General features: G+C 33.8%; 1 protein-coding gene across 1 annotated transcript in view; it reads right to left on the reverse strand.

Annotated features, from left to right (window-relative positions):
• Window positions 1-7,204: 7,204 nt before the first annotated feature.
• LOC115217992 (neuropeptide FF receptor 1-like) overlaps window positions 7,205-22,500 on the reverse strand; it is a 77,147-nt gene continuing 61,851 nt past the window's right edge. Inside the window, exon 3 of the mRNA XM_036507859.1 lies at window positions 7,205-7,647. The gene's annotated coding sequence lies outside the window, so the exon portion shown is untranslated. The remainder of the gene's footprint in view (window positions 7,648-22,500) is intronic.

A 22,500-nucleotide genomic window follows, 5' to 3' on the forward strand; every position in this document is an offset into this window, starting at 1 on the left:
ATCAGTTATGTATTAATTTACGTAAAAAGCAAAATTATAGAGGTATAAATATATAAGTATATGTTTATTTTTGTTGTTGTTTGGCTTCTTTACATTCAGGTCTGTTCAGATCATGTAGCTTTATGATCAAAAATTCATTCTAGCTGTAACCTTGGATTGTTTCAGACAACGTGCCTAGGAATACACCATCGAATATACATTGTCCCTGCTTTTTATAGACAAAAGAGTGTGAAAGATGAAAGACTTGACTGTTATTTTTTGCAATTAAAACAGCCACGTAGAGGATCTATTGTCGATTCCTCAAATAGTCTCTACAAATATGAGGTTGCTATAATTGGAACACATCGTACCTCAAATCAGATCTTTTGTTCAAAAGATTTTTTGTTCAAAAGATTTTCTATTTAGAGATGATACTCCTTGTTAACTGACTCAGTATAAACATCTACAAGTGAAGGCAATAGACACCATAAGTCTTTTATGAAAAATGAAAATGTCAGTTATCTTTCACCTCTTTTACTGATAACATCTTCGTGTTGAATCTCGCAGTTTTACGTGCGTATAATAATTTAATATAAACCGGAAACGCATCAGCACGAATCAAAACGTATCAGTAAATAATTTGTCGGCAGTATTTTATAAATAAGAAAGACCAAATTTGCCTACTTTCAGAGATCTGTGGCTAGCAGGAACTAAAGAGACGCAATGAATTCGAAAAACCAGTGTCTCAAAGTCTCTTGCAGACACACAATGATTAAAATATTCACATTAAAATCTAGCGGAAAGTGCTGAGAAGGAGTATGCACTTCCTCATCATGATAAATTAAATATCAACAACAAATAATTTCTTGCTTATCGTTCGTCACATTAGATCAATAGAATTGGTGTAGCGGATAACGCACCAGGTTTACAGTTATTTGCTTATATGCCTCACGTTACTGACACTCGATATAAAAGTGCAATAGCGACATGGATGAATACACTATTACTTTTGCCTGCAGATATGTCGGTTAATTGTTCACCAGACGGTGTATTGCCTCTATAGCAATCGTATATCATATATTAAACATACAGGGAAGGAAAAGAGGGAAACAAACACCAGTCGTGTGTGCAATGAACGTTGAACGCCAGGTCTATGGACAGGTAACAGATGATAACCTATATATATATATATGTATATGTATATGTATATGTATATGTATATGTATATATATATAATTATATAATATATTATATATATATATATATATATATATATATATATATATAATATATAACACATATATATATATATATAAAACACATTTACATAAACATGCATATATATATGCATGTGTATATTCATATTATATACACGTGCAATATTATATATATATATATATATATAGGTATGTACATAGTGCATTTCAACGCATGCTTGTAAAGATATGCTGACTATACACTCATATATGTATATCCAGTTATCAATTTAAACAATTTCATGCATATTATGAATACATGTATGTATGTCTGTATGTGTGCATGTGTCCATGTATGTATGTATGTATGTATGTATGTATGTTGTATGTATGTGTATATGTATATATATACATACGTACACACATTCACATATATACATATATATATATATATATATATATATATATATATATATATATATATATATATATATATATACATACATATATCTATGTAAGTTTAAACAGATGTTAAAATAACCATCTTAAGGGATAGAAAATATCCATTGAATTACTGTTTTGTTGCCTATTATTTTGATGTGAATAGTAATATTCCTAAAATAATAGGTTTAAGTATAATACTTTGTTTATAAATATCCAAATTTAAATCCAGTAAATGGAGAAGTAGAATTAATATAATTTATTAAGTGCAAGAATTCATCATGTTCACTTACAGCTGTTTCGATTTTGCCCCACCCCGCCCAAATTAAATACGAGTAATTAAAGCATTTTACTGGGAAAAATCTCGTCAGAGGAGTAAAAAAGACATATCAATGGATTATAACATGTTATTCTTCCAAATCATCTCAACAGACCCTTTAATTACTGGTATTTAATTCTTTTCGGCAAAATCGAAAGAGCTGTAAGTGAACATGTTGTATTTTGCAGTTAATAAATTATATTAACGCTACTTCTCCATTTTCTGGATTTTAATTTATATATATATATATATATGTATATACTTTATTTAAAGCAGCAGAAAATTCAACAAAACCTGTTACTCTGAGTTTCCCGTTGCCGTTCATCGGACAGTTTTTGCTAGAATATTAGCAAAAACTGTCCGATGAACGGCAACGGGAAACTCAGAGTAACAGGTTTTGTTGAATTTTCTGCTGCTTTAAATAAAGCATATTACTCTACCACTGGTATTTGAGTACTCTTTTTTCCACCTTGTTTCACATTTATGTGTTTACTCCGGTATATATATATATATATATATATACAAATACACACACACACACACACACACACACACACACACACACACACACACACATATATATATATATATATATTATATATATACATATATATATATTGATTTCCTTTTCTTGAGATTATCCAGGTAGGGACAAGGAGCAGTATTAAGTATTGTTTACGTGTCTCCGCGAGTTATGAGAACAATAGATACGCTTGTACGCGCGCGCGTGTATCACACACACATGCACATATGTCTATATGAATGTATTTGCATGTGTATTGATATATATGCATAATTAATAATATATCTCTTGTATGTAACACGCATACACACACATACATACATATATTCATGCATCTATACATATATACATACGTATATAAATACATGCATACATACAAAAATACATGCATACATGTATACATATGTGTATGTGTATGGACATCTTTACGAACATGTAAAAACACATATGTATCAAATGCATCTATATAATGACATGCTACATTTGTACTTGGCTCAACAGCAAATATCAATAGAAACAGATTGATTTTATAGATGTTAAAATGGACGTCTTTTCACGGTCCACAACATCCCTACTATCGGAGAAAATATTCACCGTCTTTCAAACTTATGTTCCTCCCTTCGCCTTCCCCTCTTTTTCTCTCACGCGCACACAAGCATAAACACGTATATATGGAGAATTAGTACACAATTTTACTTATAAACAAATTTATCCGTCTACGCATATTTAAGCAGATAAGGCGAATTTATAAGATGGCATCTATCTATCTATCTATCTATCTATCTATCTATCTATCTATCTATCTATCTATCTATCTATCTATCTATCTATCTATCTATCTATCTATCTCTATCTATCTAAATAGATAGTTATCTGACTATTTGTCTATTTATGTGTCGATCTAAAGAAGCAAAGATAAATGGCTCAATAGTTATATACATACATGCATGCATCCATGTATGTGTGTGCATGTATGTATGTGTGTATGAATCGAATATTGTTTTTGCTTATTTCTGATATAGAAATCTAAAAAAATATCGATTTCCCTTGTGATTGATAGATACGTTGATAGATGATAGAAATGTGTCGAATCTGATTTATATATGTAGCACAAAAATATTTATCTGGATCTTGCGATTTCGTGCAGTCGAACTCATGGTCAACAAAGCTCATTACTGTGTCTAAGAAGAAAAGCAGTTCTATGGAATTTACATACATGACGTTTATAGTATTATGAATATATATTTCGTATGCATCTTGGTTTATATCATACAAGAATTGTTTAAATTAACGGTAAACGAACAGTTTTCATGAGTTTGAGATATCCTTTTTTTTGTGAATTGTAAGATTCACTATAATGAGACGTCAGTCAAAGTCAGTCGCATCATAAAAAAATATTAAAATAATGATAAAAGGATGAAAAAAAAAATTAAATAAATCGATAAATTTGTTTTAATCTGATCTATGCGGATAAAATGTCATGTATACACACACGAGCATACAGATGCATACACACGCGCGTGCACACACACACGTACTCACGCACACACACATGCAAACACACGTGTGCTTAAAAATATAGTTATATATGCACATTCACTTATATGATTGCATGTGTGTAGATATATTTGATAAATATTTGATTATTAGACGCGATGTATTCATATATATATATATATATATATATATATATATATGTAAAACAAAGTACAGTTGGACATATGCACATACACAGATATATATGTATATATATTTATACATATTCGCCCCCATGCAAATGCACACATATGCACGCATACATATGCAGTTTCGCAAGCACAAACCATGCGTCTATACCTATATCTATCTATCTGTATCTCTCCCCCACTCTCTCTCTATATATGCTTGTATATATGTATGTATATATATATATTCCTTACATTCAAACGTCTTGGTGTATTTATATATTATTATTATTATTATTGATCTACATATAACCTAGGAGAAATACGGACTTTGTTTTAATAATTATGAATAAATCATCACGAAGAAAATCAATAATAATAATAATAATGGTAATAATAATAACAATGATAATAATAATAATAGTAATAATGATTTGTGACTCAGGCACATTGCCATATATTTTATGGGAAGGAACATTCGATCGAAATCGATCACCTTATTTGACTGGTATTTGCTGTATTGATCATGGAAGGATGAAGTGCAAAATAGAACTCGGCAGGATTTAAACTCAGAGTCTAAAGGGATCTAATAAAATACCACAAGGTATTTGCTTCGATACTCTGTCAACTCTGCTATCCACGGTTTAGCTAATAACAACAACAACAACAACAACAACAATAATAATAATAATCCTTTCTACTATAGGTACAAGGCCTGAAATTTGTGGGGAGGGGACTAGTCGATCACATCGACCCCAGTATTTCACTGGTACTTAATTCATCGATCCTGAAAGAATGAAAGGCAAAGTCGACCTCGACGGTATTTGAACTCAGAACGTAAAGACGGACGAAATGCCGCTAAGCATTTTGCCCGGCGTTCTAACGATTCTGCCAGCACACCGCCTTAATAATAATAATAATAATAATAATAATAATAATAATAATAATAATAATAATAGTTTCTACTATAGGCACAAGGCCTGAAAATTTTTTGAAGGGGGCCAGTCGATTAGATAGAACCCAGTACGTAACAAGTACTTAATTTATCGACCCCGAAAGAATGAAAGGCAAAGTCGACCTCGGCGGAATTTGAACTCAGAACGTAGCGACAGGCGAAATATCGCTAAGCATTTCGTCCAGCGTGCTAACGACTCTGCCAGCTCGCCGCCTTAATAAATAATAATAACGATGATGATGATGATGATAATTATGGTAATAATGATAATAATAATAATAGTAATAATAATAAAATAATAATAATAATAATAATAATAATAATAATATAGTAATAATAATGATAGTAATAATAATTATTAATAATGGTTTCTGATTTGGGCACAAGGCTAGTAAATATGTGAGGGTTAAGTCGATACCATCGACCTCAGAACATGACCGATATTTTATTTTACCGACCACGAAAGGATGAAAGAGAAAGTCATTCTCGGCGGGATTTGAACTCAGAATGTAAAGAGTTGAAAGACGTATCTCAATGCATTTTATCGACTCTTTAACGAATCCATCAGTTCACCATCCTTAAACAACACTTTCTGATTTAGGCACGTGGCCAGAAATTTTGAGGGGAGGGTTTTAATCAATTACATTGATCCCAGCACTTGCCCGGTAATTTATTTTATCGACCCAGAAAGGATGAGAGGCAAAATTGATCTTTTGGTGGATCTGAATTCGGAATGTAAAGAACCGGAAGAAAGGTATTTCCCCGACAATTTTACGATTCTGCTAATCTGCCCACCTTGCTTCTGATGAAGGTATTCCAAAATGACGGAGTAATGTAATTAATTAGTTTGTAATCATTTCCACTTTAATTGAATTTAGGAAATGAAGAAGAGAGAATAAGAATGTGAGAAAGAAAGAGGTAAAAATGAAGGTATAGACAAGAAATTGATAAAAAAAAATAAAGGTGAAGATGGAGAATAAATGGAAGAGGAAGAAGAATGTTAAAGCTTGGAGCAGAAAAAAATGAGTACGTTTAGGGATTTTGTTTTTGCATGTAAGCAGGAGAGAAACAGTTTAATGGGGTGAAGGAATAATGTAAACGATGGTGAGGGACGTCTTCTTGAATGTATGACGTAAAATGTATGAGGTTAAACTTGACCTGTGCAATAAATACTCTTTTTACTTTCTCAGAAGTGATACATCAATTGTAGTACATTTCAACCATGGCCACCTCCGAAGAAAAAATATGGATTTTTGTTTTTAGATATTTTTTTAGAGGGACTGATGGGGGAAGGACACAGCCATTGAAATCAATTCATTTCCTCAGTGACTGGTTCTTACTTTTAATAAGGAAACGGAAAGTTTAATTCATGGATTTTTTTTTTGCTTTAAAGTAGTAATGTTTAAAATGAAATGAATAAAAATAAGATAAAATATTTTTTAAAAAAGGAAGAAATGATGATTTATAATATAGGCAAAAAGGCCGTACATATTGAAAAAGAAAGGAAAAGTCGATTTAATCGACCGCAGTACTTTAATAATAATAATAATAATAATAATAATAATAATAATAATAATAATAATAATAAAATAATAATAACAGCAACAACAATAATATTAATGATAATAGAGTAATAATAGAAAAACATGACCCTTTGTTTTTAGTTTTGTATTGTATTGTATTTGTATTTTTATGGTATTGTTCTTTTTAGTTTTTCCTCTTTTTTTTTTGTTTTTAACTTATTAAGCGATTGCAAAATAAGAAATTTTGGAAATAACATATCCCGCGATATTTTTAGGCAATCGCTGAACAAGACTAATAAAAAGGCGGAACGAATATAATCCCACCTTATATATATATATATATATATATATATATATATATATTATATATATATATATATATATATATATATATATTATATATATATATATATATATATACACATATATGTATATATGTAAATATATATAATACGTATATATATATATATATATGTATATGTATATGTATACGTATATATATATATATATATATGTATATGTATATGTATACGTATAATATGTATTATATATATATAATATATATATATATATATATAATATATATAATATTTTGTTTCTTTTGTATCTCTGTTCTTCATTTTGTTTTCGTTTCTCCATTTTGCTTTCCCAGTATCTCGTCTGGTTACTTTACTTTCTTGAATTCTTACCGTCAACTTATTATTTTCTTATGTCCCTTTCATTCTTTTCTGCTTTCTTTCATTTTTTCTTTTCTTTTCTTTTCTTTTCTTTCCTAGCTTTCGTTCTTTTTCTATTTCTGTCTTTCTTTCTTTCTTTCCTCTTTTCTTCTTTCTGCTTTCTTTATCGAACTGAACTGAATAAAAATCGAACTTCGAGTGGTATATATTTTTTTTATCGGAAATTTCTGACTGGCCGTATTTTGTCTTTAGTTATGTTTGTTTTTGTTTTTCTTTAGTAGCTGCCCGCAGGAGACACTTCCGTGCCTGAGCCAAGTAGTGGGGGCGCACCGTTGCTAGGCACCATAGTATTGAGGCTTTCGGCTCCGATCTGAAGAGAAAAGAGTAAACAAGATAAAACCACAATTACAAACATGAAAAATAATAATTATATAAAGAAAAACAAAACAAAATAAAAAAAACTGATCAAAACAAAACACAATAGCAGTAGTAGTAGTAGAAGTAGTAGTAGTATAGTAGTAGTAGTAGTAGTAGTAGTAGTAGTAGTAGTAGTAGTAGTTGTTGTAGTAGTGTTGATGTTGCTACTTGTGATGACAATGGTAGTGGTAACGTTAAGAGCAGTGACACTAGCTACACGAGGATGCTTTTCTACTATAGACACGAGGCTTAAAATTTGTTTTGGTGGGGGATGGGGTGGGGTAGTGAATTACATCGACCTCAGTGCACAACTGGTGCTTATTTTATGGATCCCGAAAGGATGAAAGTCTAAGTCGACCTCAGCGGAATTTGAACTCAGATCGTAATGTCTGGTGAGTGATATGGTCATTAGGCTATACTCAAGCACTCCTCAAGAATTGAATGATTGTCATCAGGTTAAGCTCAAACACTTAAACGCAAAAAAACCCCCAACATATTTACTCATAGTCAAGCAAAACTGAGATAATAGCGAAAAGGTTTTGAAATAATAACATGAAAACACGTGAGTAAAATTCTCAAATAAATGTTAATTACAAGTGAACAACTTGGAAACCAGTTGTGAATGACAATAAAAGTATTAATAAAAAAGAACTAAGTAAAAGGATAACTGTAAATAAAATTGATGAAGGTTCCTTCCCAAGAATAGATGGATACATTCTATTGAAAAATTTGGGTTGAGATCTACATTAAACAAGACGATGTATAATTTAACAATATCAGAGTTGAATACCGTCCTGATATTATACCTGAGGCATATTAAATTAATGGCAATATCGGTATTGAAAAAAAAATTACTTGTTCAAAACATTAAACACCTTGTTAACTGTCGTAAACACCTCGTTAACATCGTCGACATCTTGTTAAAATCATAAACATCTTGTAAACTGTACAAACAAGCTAAGAGTGGTCGGCATTAGCAGACAGACAGGTAATAGCAAAAAAACGAGGTCACTATCTCGGCTAAAAAATAACGACCAGTTGTATGTTTGAATCTTATGCACAGACGGTGTGCAGTTGCTTGAATTTTCTTTCATGAACCACTACAAACTCGATAATGTTTTAAAAGGAGATAAAATAGCTTAAATAAAAGTTTAAGGGTATGTTATGCAAAACATTATCTATCTATCTATCTATCTATCTATCTATCTATCTATCTATCTATCTATCTATCTATCTATCTATCTATCTATCTATCTATCTATCTATCTATCTATCTATCTGTGTGGTCTTTTCTGTAGGCTTTTCTTTCCACGGATGAACCTAATCTTGCTTCTTACTTTAAAAAAAATAATTCTTTCTGTGATACACGATCCCTTTTGATCGCCATTTTTTTCCCGATCCCTTTTGATCGGAATTTTACATTTGTTTCCTTTTTTTTACTTTTTCTTTTTCCATCTTCGAAAAGAAGAGCTCTACATTTGTATTTATACCCTCTGTGTTCAGCCCTGTGTGGCCAATAAAGAAAGTTATCTAGCTGTCTGTCTGTTAGTCAGTCAGTCTGTCTGTCTGCTTGTCTGACTGTCTGTCTGTGTGAGTGTCTGTCTGTCTATAGTTTTCATGAAGCAGTGACTGATATATGTTTTAAATATTTTTTTAAATATCAAATCAACGCAGCTTCTTCAAATTAATAATACAGATCGATGGTTATTGTTATTACCTGATACTTCAATATCAGGTTAGAACTCCTTTTTCAGGAAATTTATGGAGAAAAGGTGTTGATACTAGTAAAAATTAAGTTGTTTTGATTGATCATGTCTTTTTGTGTATTTTAATTTAACCGGTTGCTATTAATTAAGGAAATAAATATTGAGTCCACTTCATTGACGAGCATCGTAAGCTAAAACGGTTTATATTGTGTGAAGGAGCGATATTAATTGAATACGTTGCTTTCTCGTTGTTATTATGTTCACTAGAGAAGCCTATGAAATTTCCACGGGTTTCGTTAGTTGTATATGATTATATAAACGAAAGATAATAATCAATAGATATCAATGCCTATCTATTGATTTGCTAGAAGCTGACGGTTTTCTCTTTCGCTGTTTAAAGTTCTCGTTAGATCTCCATGACTATATAACAAGCTTAAAAGTCACTTGTTGTGCACAGATGCTGTGTACGTGCGTGAATGTGCATCAACCTGATCATTACTGCATCTCTTGAATACATCGCCTTCATTCAGTTTATCGAGGCCAAGTCCATCTCCTCTTAATAGATGCAGTCAAAGGGGCATGAGCAACATAACGAAACATCAGTTGACCATGCAGTGTTTCTTGTTATTTAAAGCAGTTACTGATATTCATTCTTATTTCTGATAGATAGCTTAATCCTTTAGCATTCAGATTACTTTGTCAAATTTAATGCTTATTTATTCAAATTGTTTTCAATTAATCGTGCATTATCTTGCAGCTTCGGTATTTCGATAATGTGATTGCTTATTTTTAGAATGACATTGTAGGATAGGTGTGAAATGTAGGATATGACTTATTTGAAAATAAATAAAGGTAGAATATTTGGGTTACATACGACCAGTTTAAATGCTAAAAACCTCGAGACATATTTGTGTTTGTTATTGGAAGCGTTGGCATTAAGAATGAGGATAGGAAGCAGGAAAATGTGTTGTTCATAAAATTTTGAAGACCATCAGAAGCTTGAGGAAAAAGTACCTTCGTATGGAATCAAACTAGTAGTCATGTTTAGGCTTCTTCAGTAATTACATTTGCGACATTAACTTTACTAGAAGCTACGTGACTTAATTTTACAGAAGAATCCAAGCAAGATATTTGCATTTGATAGGAAAATATTTCGTGGAAGCACTGCATTTTTAAGGGCAGGACCACATTCATTGAGTCACTTGGCTTTAAGCGTTAATCAAAACGGCTTGCAGAAACGGAGGATCGAGATGCTTGTTCTACAGCATTCTTGAAAATAAATAATTTATTTCTTTTGACCAAGCACCATCTTGAGACAAATTTCAAGCTGTAATCAGTGAATAAACCAGCAATGGATAAACCAGTAGTCGATGATTGCAACAATAAAAGCGAGGAATTTAACAATCAAAACTCGTAGGTTAGTTCCTAATATAGGGTTGAAGTCTAGGATTTATAGGAGGCGATGAAATATAAAGCATTGCAAAGCCGAACCTTTCCACAGACATTGTAAATAATAAATATCTTTATGAATGACAAAAGAGTCATATGGTCACTGAGTAGGCAGGTATCCAGTAATAACTGAGGAATGACTGACATTCATAGTTCTCTCTCTCTCTCTCTCTCTCTCCCTCTCTCCCTCTCCCCCTCTCTCCCTATCTCCCCCCCCTCTCGTACAATACATAAAATCAATCGCGAGCTCCAAACCTAGAAATTTTGGCACATAATGTCAACAACTAACTGAATTGTGGTCTCCAGAATTTAGTGTTCGACGCAGTTATAACGAAACACAATTGAAATCTGTACTTCTCTAGTGAATCATATTCAATCTACATCACTTTACCGTATTTACTGATATAAAATAAATTTATTAGATTCCCAACATCAATATAGTACGTGGCCAGAATGTACAGGATACATTTAATTTCGTTTCTCATTCTAGGTTTGCAATTCAAATTCCACTGCAATGGAGTTTAACTTTACTCTGTCCTGTTTCAATAAAAAAGATATTGGGAGTACACTGAAGCTAATATGGAGCTTATACACTTCCTTTAAAAATTACTTTCCATGCACCACTGTCAAACCTCAATATAATTTTAAACATCGAAAAAGTTTTGAGCGCAAGAGTATAAGGCAAAAGTTGGCAGGGAACCGATTTATCGACCTGGATTCTATTCATGATTAAACTCTTTCATTTCTTCATTTCTCTTGCTCGCTGCTAATCTTCTTAAAGGAAAACAAAACAGTAACAATATTCTATTTCTTTTTCTTTTGTCCTTAGACGATAGAAATCAATACATTCCAAATATAAGGCGAACACCGTAGAATGGAAGCTAATCTTTAAGAGCCATTACTTTGATTCTCTTACGATACTAATATCTTTGACAGAGGCATTAATGTCACACAGTATCGTTTCTCCCTCTCTTAATAAATCGGTGACCTTGTGCTTATGGAAGAAATCGATATAACCTCTCGTTGATTTTATAATCATATGCTTTACGGTGAAATCTAATTTATTGTTGCAATTTAGATGCTTTACGAGCATATAAACATTTATGGTAATCTATACTTCTATTATTACATAACATTCTTTGTGTGAAAATGTTGCATTTTAAAGCAGTCTAATTTATCTTTCTTTTGCAATAAACTAAAAATTTACAGCACTCCATGTTTTGACAACAACGGAAAGTTTGTGCAGTAAGCTAACGTTTATATCTAGCTTCAAATTTTATAGCATAGATATATAGATGTCAACACAGATTCACGTATTTACGTTCTAGTTGTTTATGGGTAGCTGACGTTTTTGATCTCGAGTTTTTCGACGGCACAATTTTCTATATTATATCTTAACCACACCTCTTACATTTCAAATTAAAATTGACATCAATATAACAAGGTAATGGAACTAAGAACATTTTCATGCTACCCAGAAGTAAATAATGTTTCGAAGGTTATAGATTTCATTGTGGTTGCTTCACTAACCGCTTCGTTTCAATCTAATGCATCAATGCCAAGCCAGTCTGGTTGAGGTTGTACCCCATCAGTTAATTCTGACAAAATGAGATGTTCTTCGCACTGTAAACTAGAGAAATGCTCATCAGTTATGCTGTGTTTTTACTGTTGTGATAGGTTAGTAGGGTGTCATCTGATTATGTTATCTATTTTAAATGATTTAGACCGGGACAGTAAAATATTTGTGCCTTTATTAAGCCACAGAGCAGCATTAATGAGAGCTGGTTGTGCTTCAGTGCCCTAGTAACTCATCGAACAACAGTAACAAAAACAACAACACTCATACTTACACACAGACACACAGACACACAGACACACAGACACACAGACACACACACACACACACACAGAGATATACATGGCTTATAGTTCAAACTATTAATACTGAAAACTAAATATTCTTTATTTTTCTATTAGTTACAAAAGAAAGTTTGTGTGTGTGGTGGGGTGATGGTGGGGCTGCGACGTTTTCTGCTACGGATTGTAAATGTACCAAATGTATTCTCAATTATAGAACAATAACGCAGACGTAATCCATTATATACGCCACATTTGTATTATCCATATTATATTAAATGATAAACTACGGAACGATATCGGAAACATAATATAATCTATTATACAGAAAACATTTACGTTATTTATGTTAATTATTTATGTTATTCGTAAGACAAGTGACCCTATAAATATATAAATTAATAGTAATAATACATACATGCACGCATACACACATTCTACTGCGTGGCACCTTGGACAAGTGTCTTTTACTATTTCCTAGGGTCGTCCAAAGACTTCTGAGTGGATTTAGTAGTCGGAAAATGAAAGAAGCTCGTCGTGCATACATACATACACACATACATACATACATACATACATACATACATACATACATACATACATACATACATACATACATACACACTATTCAGGAACAGGAAATACCCACGAAATACTTGATGCACAAGAGGGACAGAGATGCAGGAAATGCAGTAAAATGTGAGAACCGATGCAGAAAATATTACCTACATCATAAGCATTTGTCCGAAAATATCATCACGGTGTTATCTTCCGATGAGACATGATATTGTAGTTAGGACACTGTATAACAAAATCCGTCGGAAGGATGACCCCGAAGACAAAGAAGTAAGAATCCACAGTATTGGGTTAAGCTCTGGTGAAATATCCCAGTGGAAACCTAAATTAAACGCAAACATAATGGACGTGACAATAATTTAGGATTGAAAAAGCAACTGTGTTCAGTTGTGGAAATCATTTGCTCAGCGGATGTTAACATAAAGCTAAAATTCAACGAAAAGGAAAATACTTTCGCTGGACTGTTGAGAAATTTGCATTTACTCTATCCAGATTACGAGTTTAGGTTTATACTTGTAATTACTGGGGAACTGGGGTAGGTAACACATTGCCTAAATACCAATCTTGAGATATTAGGCTTCTCAAAACCAGAAAGGAGAAAGCTGATTCGAAGACTATAGATCCCGGCCAATACTGGCATTACTGGAAGTGTAAAAATCTGTAAAGATTTCCAGAAGTTTATCATTTATGTTTATCATTTATATGAGCATGTTTAGATATGCAACTATATGCATGAGAATACACACATAAAGCAAAATATACAAATCTGCACACATACATACATGCAAAAATACCCTGTTGATGTTGTTGAAATTCCAATGGAGCCTTAGATCTAGGTTAGAAACCGGCTCTTTCTTTACTGGCAAGAAATCTTGAAATAAAACTGAATAATTATACACACACACACAAACACACACACACATGTAGTAGAAATTAAGCTAAACGCCAGTATACATATTTAATTCCTACTTGTGTCTCACTAGAAACCGGCTCTTTCTCAACTGGCAAGAAGTACCAGGCCTTGCGTTAGAAGTCAATATTTAATCGTTGATGAAGAATATTTGAGTAAAAACCGTGTTGTGAGTATTTTGGAGTTGATTACTCAAACTGTCATCGAAAGAGTTCCATCTTCCCAGGATTGCATAAACGTTGAGGTGGATAACTGTAGCGTAGGTCAGTACGATCAAGTTAGACGTGGAATTGAGGTCTTGTCCTCAAATATATGATGTCTGCTTTTGAAATTGCTATTGGTTGACAATCCCCGTATTGGGCAGTTGTGATCACCGTGAGTAGTATGTTCCTGTTTGTGATAATTTTGAATTCATTATTCGAAGCCAGCAACCGGTTTAGTTCATTTCAGGTGAACGCCAACACAGGTACAATGCTGTAAGTACCTCTTGCTTTAGTACCATCGTCAACGAAGGGAAAATTCAAAAAGAAAGGACGAAAGGGAAACAGTTTTCTTGTCTAAGGTCATGCTGCATAATATCATTGCTATACAGCTGCACGAAATCCTGTCCAAAGCACAGAAGTTACAGAAAGAAAAATACATCCGAGCAAAATCGTACGAACAGACACACTTCCTCAATGTGATTATCATGAATTTCAGTTTCGGAATTCTCTCCCCTTCCTTTCAAGAATTGTCATAACGCTAGTAGATTTTTTTTCTCTTTACAGATGTAATTTCACTTGAATGCATATATGTATATTACTTTTGGTTCACTACAGTTAATATCTTAGACTACGCTTAACTATGAAATGAAATATAGACGAAAATATATTATAGAATCTTAGGTAAATATATTTTGGAGACACACACACACACACACACACGCACACACACACACACAAACACACACACACACACACACACACACACACACACACACACACACACACACACACACACACCACACACACAACACACACACACACACACAACACACACACAAACACACACACACACACACACAAACACACACACACACACACACACACAAACACACACACACACACACAACACACGCACATACACACACAGAACACACGCACCACACACACACACATATAATAAAAATACAATAAAAGAGAATCAGTTTGGGAAATGTAAATAAAACAATTGAAAATACGAAAAATATAACCAAAATAAATACTAAAATGTACAAAGTCTTATTCTTGGAAAGGTTACCAAGAGAAATACAACTACAGAACACCCTCAGAAGTATACAAAATCGAACAATATATAAGAAATTTGAAGATATTACAAGCCGGAGGGGAAAATTCTAGAAGTGTCTTATCTTTCTTTAGAAGAGAGGAGATCGCTTTCAATAAGAATTTAAATGGAAAATTACAATCAGAAAAATAATAGTGTAAAAGAAAGCACTCTTTGAGATCCTAAATCATGAACAGTTTGACGATGTAAGCAGATTGATTCAGAATTTTAATGCACCAGCCACATTTATTTCAAGAGAATCTCAACATAAATTTTGAAAGACCAAATTGAAAGACTACTGAATTCAAAACATTCAAAACAGAAAAATAAAACAAAATAAGAGACAGTGGAAAATAGAAACTAGATCTGACTAGTTCGTGAGATCAGGGACAACAAAATGAAAGCAAGGTATTAGAAAGAACCAAAATAAACATTAAAAAGAATGCAATATGGCATGCACAACGGAAAAGCCATTTAGAGATCCCGGTGGACAAAAAAAAAAAAAAAAGAAAAATGTGAAAATATGAATATCGCCAATAAATAAATATAATAGAAAAAATAAAGCTGAAATAAAAGACACATCATCAGGAAATGAGTAAGTATAGTTTAAGAAATAACCTCCTTTAATCTCTGTTTCCATATCGTACAGTAATACATACTGAGCAGTTCCAGTGGAATTTGGACGGTTCAGTAACGTATGGAATTTCTTTGTGAGAAGAGGTTGTTAGTTCCTCGCTCAGATCTTTTCCCGTTTTGGAGTGAGTGTCCTCCAACTATCCTTGTCATGGTGCAATGTAGTTAATTTAGAGAGAGAGAGAGGAGAGAGAGAGAGAGAAGATACCAGTACATGATTAATACTTTATTGACTTTAGAAGGATGAAAGGCAAAGTTGACGTCAGTGTAATTCTAACTTAGAACTCTAAGAGCCGTAGGAAATACCACAGGGTATTCTATTCGATGCTCTAATGACTCAGTAAATTCGCTAGCAATTAAGAAAGAATAAGAACTGATAACTTCTACCCACAAAAGAAAAATACATGATAAACGAGTGTCTTCGATAAAACATTGTAAAATGTGCTTAGTACAATAGATGTTATCGAAACATAACTATGTTGGTACTTATGACTGCCAACCGTCGACAGAATAAAAGTTGGACTAGTTTCGATCCCTGTTGTGCACGCACAGCCAGATTAAACCAAGTTGTTTATTCTGTACTGTGCCGTAATATAAAAATAAAACGAACACCAGTAAACATTGAATTACTAAAAATGCGTTATTTATGCAAATCGGGATTCCTAATTTAATAAAGTCACGTATAATGATAACGTTGTGGATAGTTTAAAGAAGGGTACTCGATTGCTGAAGAAATCCCAACGATAGATGTAAACAATCCAGGAGATTCTGCCTTTTCTGTCTACACTGGAATTGTATAAAAATAGACTTTTCTGCCAAGTGTACTTAATTAGTTTTAATGAATTTTCTCACATAAATCTACAAGTTTATTCCATAGTATATCATAATATTTAAAACGAATACTCCACTGATTCATAATACTCCAGTCATTTATAAATAATCATATATACAATGAAGATGAATAATAAAACAAGAGTAAAATTTTCTATCTCTGAGATCCATGACGCGAGTTGGGTGGTGAAGGAGACTCATGTAATATTGTGAATACTTAATATATCACAATAGTCGTAGAGCAGATTCGTGTCATATTGGGAACTATTTATCATATAAAAATGACTGTTTGGTCATACATTCACGTAATATTGTGAAATACTGTAATATACTGTAATGACTATTTCTTAGAAAGGTATAAAACATCTAAATTATAGGAGACACAGCAGAACGACACTGTGACGCATATCCTTTTTTCAAAAGAATTAGCGGCACATGAGAAATAAACAAGTTTTAAACATAGATGATTGATTGGTATTTTTGAAGGAAAGTCTTGGAAATGTTTAGCAACCTATCATTAGAAGTTCATTAGCAGAAATTGTACCTTTGAGTTATACAATCATGTATCGAAGTTTAGAGAATTACTGTCTAGAATAAACTCGTTGATTTGTCTTGTTATTAGGTTAAATCTCATGAATTCCTTAATTCAGTCAATATGTTGGAGATTAGAATTTTTGAAACAAGCCATAATGCTGGCGGCATTTCCATCAATAATTACGATTGGTATTCACTGAGACAACTAAGAAGCTTCTCTCTATCATCGCTAGTGTCAATGAGACGATGACCAAGCTGCTTCAGTTAGACGCCAGTTGAAGAAATATGTTCGCTTATTTCTTTACTGCCCACAGGGGCTACACACAGAGGGGACAAACAAGGTCAGACAAACGGATTAAGTCGATTACATCGACCCCAGTGCGTAACTGGTACTTATTTAATCGACCCCGAAACGATGAAAGGCAAAGTCGACCTCGGCAGAATTTGAACTCAGAACGTAAAGTCAGACGAAATACCTATTTCTTTACTATCCACAGGGGGCTAAACACACAGATGACAAACAAGGACAGACAAACGGATTAAGTCGATTACATCGACCCCAGTGCGTAACTGGTACTTATTTAATCGACCCCGAAACGATGAAAGGCAAAGTCGACCTCGGCGGAATTTGAACTCAGAACGTAAAGTCAGACGAAATACCTATTTCTTTACTATCCACAGGGGGCTAAACACACAGATGACAAACAAGGACAGACAAACGGATTAAGTCGATTACATCGATCCCAGTGCGTAACTGATACTTAATTTATCGACCCCGAAAGGACGAAAGGCAAAGTCGACCTCAGCGGAATTTGAACTCAACGTAACGGCAGATGAAATACCGCTTAGCATTTCGCCCGGCGTGCTAACGTTTCTGCCAGCTCGTCGCCTTGTTCGCTTATAGCAAGAAGAAGGACATTGCAAGAACAAGAGGTTACAAAAAGGCAGCGGTCAGTCAATTATTAATAATTGTTGCTGTTCATTATCTCCATCTTGAGACTGACGATGGCTCCTCAGTCGAGGATTACACAATGTGACATACATTGAAAGTGTCCTCTCCTCTTACATTTCACAACGGACACTTCCCATATGTTTCATCTTTTATTCAAGAGGGAAGGCAACGTCAGTGACTCTTTGGGACTAGTTAGAAGGTGACATCCTCCAGCTGGAGACCCGGCCTGAATGCTTGCAAATGAGTGGAATCCGTTAAAGATACCCCAAACACCAAGTGATGTTAAACAGAATGACGGATTAAGTCTTCCATCCAAGTAGGCCTTGTTGGGATTTCAAATCAGAACTCAATGAGTTGGCACAAATACTGAAAGGCATCTGCTCCAGCGTTCTTATAGTTCCACCAGTCTATCGACCTGGATCAATAGTTTTTTTATCAACCTCCCAAAAGGATGTAAAGCAAAGTTGACTTTGCAGGGAATTGAAATTAGAACGCAGAGAGAGAGAGAGAGAGAGAGAGAGAGAGAGGAGAGAGAGAGAGAGAGAAGAGAGAGAGAGAGAAGAGAGAGAGAGAGAAGAGAGAGACAGAGAGAGACAGAGAGAGAGAGAGACAGAGAGAGAGAGAGAGAGGAGAGAGAGAGTCGGAGCAAATTGCTTGAAGCATTCTGCCCGACGCCATGATGATTTTACTAATTATTTGCCATGTAAAAGAAGGTACTCCACCCAGACCCTTATTATTTGTTCTGCTGTGACAGCCCCAATTTCGGGGAGTTTATGGAACATAAACGCAATAGACGTTGAACGAGGTGATCGACTGAGTTGTGTGACGAGGGACGCGAACGCCACCGAGTCTGCCTGGATTGGTATTAATAGCGGCAATCTGTCCTTACAGTGTCGTCCAATTTTTTGAGGTAAACAAATCTATCAATACCCTTCCTGTTTATATCTACTCCATACTTTTATACGCTTTGCTAGTGCCAGATGTCTTTACTTTGATTCTAAGTTGCATCATCAAAATTACCTGAGATGATTTGGGTCAATCTTTCGTATCGTAGACGTCAATAGAGACAGCCATCTGTTAATGGATATTCATGAGCTTGAATAATTGATTCAGACAACAGACAATAGCGACGAAGGATACCGAAAACCACATCGGACACGATAGATATCAAATAACTAATATGACACCTCACACATCACATACAATGGAAATGATTTGAGCAGTAACTCAACAGGGTTCACATTATAAAAAGATGTCTGCATCAATAGTCGCAAAAATCGAAAGTGTTTTGCGGCTGTTATGTCAAAACATCTTGTCTTTATCTTTGTTTACTTGTTTCATTGATTGAACTGCGGCCACACTGGGGCACCGCCTTGGAGGGCTTTTGGTTGAATGAATTTTTAAAGTTTGGTACCTATTCTATCAGTCTCTGTTTTTGCTGAACCGCTAGGTTACGGGGATATAGACAAATCAACAGCAGTTATCAAGTGGTAGTGGGGAAACAAACACAAACACAAAGACATACACATACACACACGCACATACACGCATAAACACAACATGCACATACGCAGGGATACAGATTCATACACTGGTATAAACACACCGGCATATTCACACAGAAACATACTTTGAACATATTTTTCCATTTCAAAGTATCCTCATACCTCTCATCATCATCGTTATAAACATCATCGTCGCCGTTGTCGTCTCGCCGCCGTCGTCGTCTTCATCCTCCTCATCATCGTCGTCATTATCGTATTCATCATCATCATCATCATCATCACCATCATCATCGTCATCATCACCATCGTCATCATCATCATCGTCATCATCACCATCGTCATCATCATCATCGTCATCATCACTATCGTCATCATCATCATCGTCGTCATCATCATCATTCATCATCATCATCATTCATCACCATCATCATCATAATCATCATCATCATTGTCATCATCAGCATCATCATCATCGTCATCGTCATCATCATCATTAACAACAACATCGTTTGTTCGCATTCAGACTACAAGATTCACACGTGACAATACAGAAACTCGAACGCATTGGAATGTTTCATACATTCCTGGAGATATGAGTAAGCATCTTGGTAAAGTGGTCACTCCCACTAACCGTAATTGCTTGGACTTGTAAGGGAAGGAGTATCGTGAATTCATTGAAACCGGTATGTAACGTAACGTACTTGGCATTTGATTTAGTTACAGTGGTAGGAAGTTTCCTTTCCATTCATATGGTTCGGGTTCGGTCCCACTTTGGGTAAGTGTCTTCTATACCCCCGGACTGACCAAAAACTCTTGAGGGGATTTGATAGAGGAAGAACTGAAAGAAATCCGTTGTATACATACATGCATACATACATACGTACATACATACATATACACATAAATACATACATACATATATACATACATACATACATACATACATACATACATACATACATACATACATACACACATACATACATACATACATGTATGCATGCATACATAATACATGTATGCATACATATATACGTAGATACGTACGTACATACGTAGGTACATACGTACAAACACACATATATACTTAAATTTATATGCGTGTGTGTGTGTCTCCGTGTTCCTGTTTGCCCCCTACTGCCGTTGACATCCGGTGCTGGTTTGTTTACGTCCCCGTAACTTAGTGGTTAGGCACAAAACACCGATGGAATAAGTACCAGGCTTTTAAGATAAATAAATACTTTGGTCACTTGGTTCGACTAAAAAGCATTCAAATCCATGCCCCAGCATGGTCGCAGTCTAATGACTGAAAACAAGCAAGAAATAAAAGAGAGTGGCAGGGCGGGAGTAAACTCAATTTTTACAACATGAACTTAGAACGTAAATAAAGCACAAACAATGAACAAAATATTTCATTCGTTGCCACTTTCTGCCAGTCAAGATTGGCATTCTTAACGATAGTGAATGTTAATTTTATAGAGAATCTATAATATTAGTCTGCTACAGTCGAACCCTGGAAGGAAATCGAAAATACACAATTATAGAAACAATATTTATTCGGAAGACAATTCACTGTTAATTTTGTAAAGAAATCGAAGACTATGTATCACACACATGACATTTTGTGTATAAGCAAGGTAGGGATTGCACTGATAAACTATGGAACGAAATCGAGGACATAATCTATTATACATACTACGCTAATAATATTTATATTATTCATAAGACAATTAATCGGACAATAAATATTTAAAATTATATATATATATACGTCTTTTTGTGGTGTCCTGTACGTATATATATTTATATATGCATGTATATATACATGTAGATGTCGGTACGTACATATATGTTTGTATGTATGCATATATTTTAATTATTACACTATTGTCTGACAGCGCTTCGCGTCGGGTTCGTTCGAATTTTCGCTTCGTTCCGTCTCTTATCCTCCCAGTATTGTTTTATTATATATATATATATATATATACGTATGTATATATCTATGCGTGAGCGCGCGCGCGTGTTTGTGTGTATATGTATATATATATGCGTGTGTGTATATCTGTATGTATGTGTGTGTATAAATGTGTGTATAAGTGCATGTCTATATACATATACATATACATATATTCTAACATATATATTTATATATATATATATATATGTGTGTGTGTTTCTGCGTGTTTGCATATATACATGCACACGCACACACACACATGTATATATATATAATATATATATATATATATATATATATATATATATATGCATATATATATATATAATATATATATATATATATATAATATATATATATATATATATATATGCATAAATCTACATACATACACAAAGTAGCAGCTAAATATTGGGGAGCGATATCCCTGCCCTACTCTCCGTCGTCCTCTCTGGGACCCGGTTATGAAAATGGACGAAGAAAGGAGCTTTATGTCGCAGTGCAACAGAAGCTTTCACTGCCTCTCTTTGAACACAACAATAAAAGAAGACATGATATTGAAACGATGACTAAAGCATTTGCTTCTCCACGATT

This window comes from Octopus sinensis, linkage group LG12 (assembly GCF_006345805.1).
Source record: "Octopus sinensis linkage group LG12, ASM634580v1, whole genome shotgun sequence".
In the NCBI taxonomy this organism is placed as follows: domain Eukaryota; kingdom Metazoa; phylum Mollusca; class Cephalopoda; order Octopoda; family Octopodidae; genus Octopus; species Octopus sinensis.